General features: G+C 36.8%; 1 non-coding gene across 1 annotated transcript; it reads right to left on the minus strand.

The window, feature by feature from the left end:
- Positions 1–2,308: 2,308 nt before the first annotated feature.
- Positions 2,309–2,380, minus strand: TRNAC-GCA (transfer RNA cysteine (anticodon GCA)). The gene has a single exon. It is a non-coding gene; the product is annotated as a tRNA-Cys (tRNA).
- Positions 2,381–6,767: the final 4,387 nt, after the last annotated feature.

Consider the following 6,767-nt stretch of genomic DNA (forward strand, 5'->3'; position numbering starts at 1 on the left):
GGGACAGAAATTTAGGGTGTTTGAGAATAAGGTTCTTAGGAAAATATTTGGGGCTAAGAGGGATTAAATTACAGGAGAATGGAGAAAGTTACACAACGCAGAACTGCACGCTTTGTATACGGACAGTGTTGCTGAAAACATTAACAATTGTGCTCCGTTTGGCAGTGAATGGGAGCCATTTTTAACATATTCTGCGAACTGACACCACCACCTGACAGAAATGAAACACAGTTAAATTGTTTTAATAGTTTTTCTATCTTTAAGCCTTCAATGTATTTGTGTGTTTTTTTTTTCTTAAATAAATCTATTTGTATTTTTACGTTTTCAAGAATACTAAATGGAAATTCAAGTACATCGTGCCTTTATAAAAATCGAACTCCTTATAACTACGTTTAAAATGTAAAAAATAATTGAGAGTTGGCTGGAAGAAGGGCGTAATCCGAATTACGGCGTTTATCCGTAAAATGGCTGTATGCGTTCTTTGGTGGCGTTTCTAATATTGTAGAACACACATTGTAATTATCTTCATTATTGTAATATAGACCTATATCTAGCCTCTCTATAGAAATATAGAAAAATGAACAGTATTGCAGTATTTTCAACCCTCTCTCCGTTCTCGTAAAATATTTTAACATTAACCATGGAACTCATTGTAATCACAAGAGAATGTATTACCCTACAATATATAGTATATGAATGTTATATTCCAGCAAGAGATGCAGGGTAGAGACAGTTTTTGTTGATTACCTCAAAACTATGTTTTCTGAATTACGCCCTTCTTCCAGCCATCCCCTCAATTGTTTCTAGAATGCGTTCGTAATAGGCCTACTCCTTTTTTAACCCTTGTTCATATTTATTTTTTAACCCCCTATAACGGTTGTATGTAAGGTTTATTCATAAAATTAAAAATAAGAAAGCTACAAGCATCGTTGCATACTTTTTACTCAGCTTCTGTAGGTGTTTGTTTGTTTAGCTAAAGCGTGTGGAGGGAATGGATGTAAGTTGCAAGACAGGCTGTGAACGCTCCCGAAATGCATCAGCATTTCTCCGAATTTCCCATGCTCGCTACGAAGTCACGATAGAGTAATTAAGGTTGATCGATTGGGGTACATGTAATCCAGACAGAAACAAAGTGAAAGCTGGCGGAAGGATCACGAATACCAAATGGGTGGGAGCGGGAGGGTGAGGGGGTTGACATGACACCTGATACTCGCATTGCGTGTTGCATGACTTGGGCTGAAAACGTTGTAATGACAAGAATTATTGGCGCCGATCCCCTGTGTGAGAACCGCATCGACCCGGAGGGGACGTAATGGAGTTTGCTCATTGTCACGTCACGCGCCTGCAGACACGTTTCGATAATAAACCCCTAAACGTTGTAGTTTTCTCCCCATTAGTTATAATTAGAAGTCTGTATAATTGGGATCTCTTCAATATTTAAACTCTTTGTGATTTAAGTGTCCATGAATCACTTTTGCCTACGTGTCAGGGACCTAGAGCACAAGCCTTCTTACTGTGTAAAATTATTAAACTTCTTAGAAACAAACGTGTGTGTTTTCGTGAAGAGATATGGCTTCGTATTTGAATATTACGTGCATCGACCCAACAGTGGTAGCTTATGCGATCCTTATTCTTGTCCTTAAGGAGGCTGAACGGTCTCTGGACGTCGACCTATAACGCAGGCGATCCGGGTTCCAGCCTTGGTCAGGCCTGTGATTTTTCGTTTAAGGCGATGCGCTATTGAAATTTCTAAAATCTGCAATTTTTGAGTTAGAGAGTTGAAATTTTTTTACTGAGTATGCATATCAATACCATACTCATACATTGTAAATATCAATTTTTCTCATAAATATTTATTAAAAGAATAAACTTATTTGGTTTTAATTTCTTAATAAAAATCCTATTTCTGAAAGAATTTTTGTGTCTTAACAAATCTGTTTTTTTCCTTGAAGGTAACACTGCATATTGTGAAATGGAACATAAGTAATCCCTATTCTAATTTGTTCATTTGTAAAAGAAAGTATACAATTTCTTCAGTGTTCAAACATTAATGAAAGATTAATACTGCTTTACATTTAGTTTTACAGCAATAATACTGTGCTGAATACAGATAATCAAATGCTCCGTTTCACAACAGAGATAAAAGTTTTCAACAAAATATAATAATATTAGAATTTCTATCACTTCTCTCACTGTTCATAAAAATAATTCTTGAGATTATTGCGATGTACCGAAGTACATACGATATTTACGTGCAGAAATTCTGCGTTATATAAGATGAAGAATCGGTGGAGCAGAGAAAAATTCTCTCCGGCACCGGGATTCGAACCCGGGTTTTCAGCTCTGCGTGCTGACGCTCTATCCACTAAGCCACACCGGATTCCAATTCCGATCCCGGATTGAATCCTCTCAGTTTAAGCTCCACCTCTTAGTTTCCCTTTAGTGGCCAACCCTCCTGCACTAAGTCACAGTTGTGTGACAGTGGCACAATGTGCAGAGGTGCACTCATTACGAGTGACTAAGTGGCCGGGATCCGACGGAATGAACGCCGTCTTAAATCACTAATGGTGCTATTCATAGACATTTCGCAGCACGCGCTACGAGCGTACTAAGCTAGCCCCGGCTATCCACTGGTTACTTGTACAGAATTCAAATCATATCCTATCGCTAACACTGGTTTATGAATACAAAAAACGCTGTTCATCCACCGGAAGCACGCGCTAAAAATGTCTATGAATACGGCCCTAAGTGATTATATACGCATATCATATTATAGCGATGTACCGAAATACATATGATATTTCCATGCAGGAATTCTGCGTTATCATATGATGAAGCATCGTGGAGCGGAGAAAAATTCAGTAAGAAGCAAAATCCCGTTTCTTAAGGCAGGTACAATAGCTTCGGAGGGATCATTATGCTAACCACACGTTGAACGCGCACTGGTTAGTGATCGTACATATCTATTGAGGCATTTGGACATAGATCTCAACAGGCATCCTTTCGAACTTTCCCTTTCCTGGGCTCTTACGATACGTATTATTATTAATACTTACTTAGCCTATGGCTTTTAAGGAACCCAGAGGTTCATTGCCGCCCTCACATAAACTCGCCATCGGTCCCTATCCTGAGCAAGAATAATCCAGTCCCTACCATCATATCCTATCTCCCTCAAATCTATTTTAATATTATCCTCTCATCTGCGCCTTGGCCTCCCAAAGTCTTTTCTCCTCTGGTCTCCCAACTAACACTCTATTTGTAGATTCACCCATACGTGCTACATGCCCTGCACATCTCAAACGTCTGGATTTAATGTTTCTCATTATGTCAAGTGAAGAATACAATACGTGCAGTCCTGCGTTGTGATTATTATTATCATTATCATTATTATTATTATTATTATTATTATTATTATTAAAAAATAAGTAAATAAAATAAATTAATAAATATTTTTTTTTAATTCTCCGATGTCTTAAGAGGTGGCTTTGTACATAATTAATTTTCTAATATGATTTCGAAAGTATTGCTTTTTTTTTTTTTTTTTTTTTTTTTTTTTTTTTTTTTTTTTTTACATATCGTTACGTTTTATTATTTGAAGTTTCTCTAATGTGAAACGTCATATTGTCTAATTTCCTATAGGTTATTAATTCTTTGTAAAGTTATTTATGAATAACTGTAGAAGAATTGTGGCAATGTTAATATGTTAAAAATAACTATTTTAAATGGAAATTTAGCCACTTACGCTTTAGGAACCCGTATAGTTTCATTGAAGAAGCACCGTGGTTGCCCTGTAGTATCGTTCAGGCAGTCCCTCATTATTTGACGGATTATTGAATTTTCGCTATTTCTCTAGGTTGTAATACCGCAGCTCCGAGTCTCAGGTACGGACCAAAATGAGATCAGTTGATTCTTGCCCTTTATACAAGCCGCACAGCAGTCCTAGCAAAGGTAAACCAAATATATCAGTTACCGATAAATGCCGAAACCGATGTTAATCAAATGTAGGAGAACAAACAACGGATTTCCAATTGGTTTGGATGGAAGTCTGCGCAGCAGATTCGATAGTTCATTGGCCTCACGTTGTGGCTTACTAAAGATGGGGCTGTTGCCGTCCAACATACGGCTGTTGCTCTGTTAATGTACTTACTGTGCTAGGCCTTTCCATCACCATAATTATCATGTTACTATTACCAACATCATTATTATCGTCATGCTATCACCATATTCATCATCTTCGTGATCTTCCATCACTACCATTGTAGTTGTTCTCAGTATTAGCCGCCTTTCTGAAAATTATGATCATTATTTTGAACTTTATCCTCATAAACATTACATTTATAAACATTGTCTATCCTTACCATCATAGTTGCAGTTATCATTGCTAACTTCATAATACTAATAATAGCATAGTCGATATTATCTTCATTTTCCAATTTGCATTAACCAACAATATATCCTTAACAATGTAAAAATGATCATTGCCAAATTTATTATTATTATTATTATTATTATTATTATTATCATCATCAAAATTTCGAATTTACTCTCGTCACATTTTCAAATTTATTGTTTGTATCACAGTGAGCATTTTCAATATAACCAAATTCATGATTATTGCAAATGTAAAAGATAGCTCCTTCACATGTAATGAAGGCACTTTGGGTAGCGTGGAAGTAGAGCCCCAGGCTTACTTGACCTAGGCACTAGAATGAGGTGGTGTGGTCGGCACTAGAGTCGTGCTAAACCGGTTACGAAAAAGAGAAATTGTATTATATTGCTACAGAACGCATGGCGCTATAGACAGTTTGCAAAGTTCTTCCGTCTCGCGGAGTGATTCAGTGTTCGGTTTAACGAATGTCCGAGTCTTTCTCGGATGGACGGCACTGTGTCGTGAAAGGCATATGACATTGAGCCATCCAGGAGTTTCAAGATTTATTATCGTATATCTTTCAATTGATATTTAGGGGAGAGTCGGGTAGTATCGGTCATCGGGTAATATCGGACAGTGCGTTTCTTTCATCTACCACCATATGGTAATACCTGAATGATATGGTTACGTTTCTCTATGCGACATCACAGAAACGTAACCATGTTAATCAGGTACTATCATCGTGTGATAGATGAAAGAAACTCACTGTCCGATATTACCCGATGTGCGATACTACCCGGCTCTCCCCTACCGACTCTCCCCTACTTCTGTATCTTCATTCATTCATTCATTCATTCATTCATTCATTCATTCATTCATTCATTCATTCATTCATTCATTCAATCAGGTATTGCAGTTAGGTATCATGAGAAGCAACAGCATGCGTCTTGAAGCTACGATCATTATAGCTTGAGAGTGTTTTAATTTTTGTTAATAATTTTTTATCTTCTTAAAAAGAATTTACTAATGAAATAGACTATAGTAACAACTAGTCTTTTAGATGTAACCTATGCATTTTTTGTTTAAAGTATGAACATTACAATAGTAAGCCTAAGTTTGTATTTATTTGCTCTTTTACTTTGTCAGTAGGCCTAATGTTGTAATTTATTTTATTCTTGCATTTGTTTAATGTCAGATTTCAACTATGCATTACACTTACTTCCTTTGTTGTTACCGGTGCTCATTAGTTTATTTATATATTAGGCACTTATGAAGATAAATGTACCAAAGTGACCTATCAATTATAGATCTATTTCAAGCTAACACTTTTTTTTTCAATTAGAAAAAGTATATTTTCTTCAATTGTTACTCCATTTGTGTAGTAAGAAAATATGAGAGTTCTTGTATGGTGAAGTGCGCCTACTGTTCTGTCTACCCTGCAAAACATTAGGAGCAACGGCTTGAAAGTCGGATATTCAGTCGGATGTTTAACCTCGCCGGTTGTTTTCCGACTGGTCGAATGTGAACCGGTTCTAAGCTCTCTAGTCGGCACCACGCTCTGGCAGCCTTATTCTGAATGCAATGTATGTAATTACCAAATTTGCCGCTTACTTCCCTTTCTGCCATGTAATTTTATGTAGGTTTTAATATGTATGTACAGCCTTAGACACAAAAAATTACCGCTTTCCTTTAGCGTCAATTTGTATAAGTCCACTTTGGGCAGCGCCTGGTTCACACGACTAGAGAAAGATTGTTTATTTTGCACCTAATTTACTTCTTGAATATATCTTCGTTATAGATTATTCATAACACTTGACCTATAAACAGACAGAAAAAAGCAAGAAACAGACAAAACAAAGGAAAAACAGAGCGGAGTCGTGCATAAGAAATTCCTTCACGTGTAAACCTAAGCTGTCACGGAAACAACCGAAGTCTTCCGAAGAGGACTTAGCGTATGGAAGCTGTCTTTTTTTTTTGTCTAGGACTTCACATGGGTAATTTGTTTTAGGGCTCATCCCGACATTTGTATTAAAAAACCACGGAAAAACAGAGACAGGATAATTTGCCTCAATTTATGAAACTAGCCAATTGGCTAATAAAATATGGACCGGTCGTCCCTGAAGGTATTTAGTGGGGAAGATGTGGTATTTCTAACAATGGGGGGAAGTAATGTGTGTTCCTAGCTTAGAGAGTGGTTGGGGGTGCGGCATGTTTGCCACTTTCAATCTGAATATGAGCCGTTCAGAGCAGAAGTGGTGTAAGTAAAAAATAAGTAATGAGGATTAAAGTAAACATTCTGTAAAATACAGCGCAAAGTAGCAATTAATATTCAATTTATTTAAACTATTAGTAGTCAGTGGATACCAAGGAGAACATATTAATTGCTACTTTTCGCTGT

The sequence above is a fragment of the Periplaneta americana genome, chromosome 6 (assembly GCF_040183065.1).
Source record: "Periplaneta americana isolate PAMFEO1 chromosome 6, P.americana_PAMFEO1_priV1, whole genome shotgun sequence".
Taxonomy (NCBI): domain Eukaryota; kingdom Metazoa; phylum Arthropoda; class Insecta; order Blattodea; family Blattidae; genus Periplaneta; species Periplaneta americana.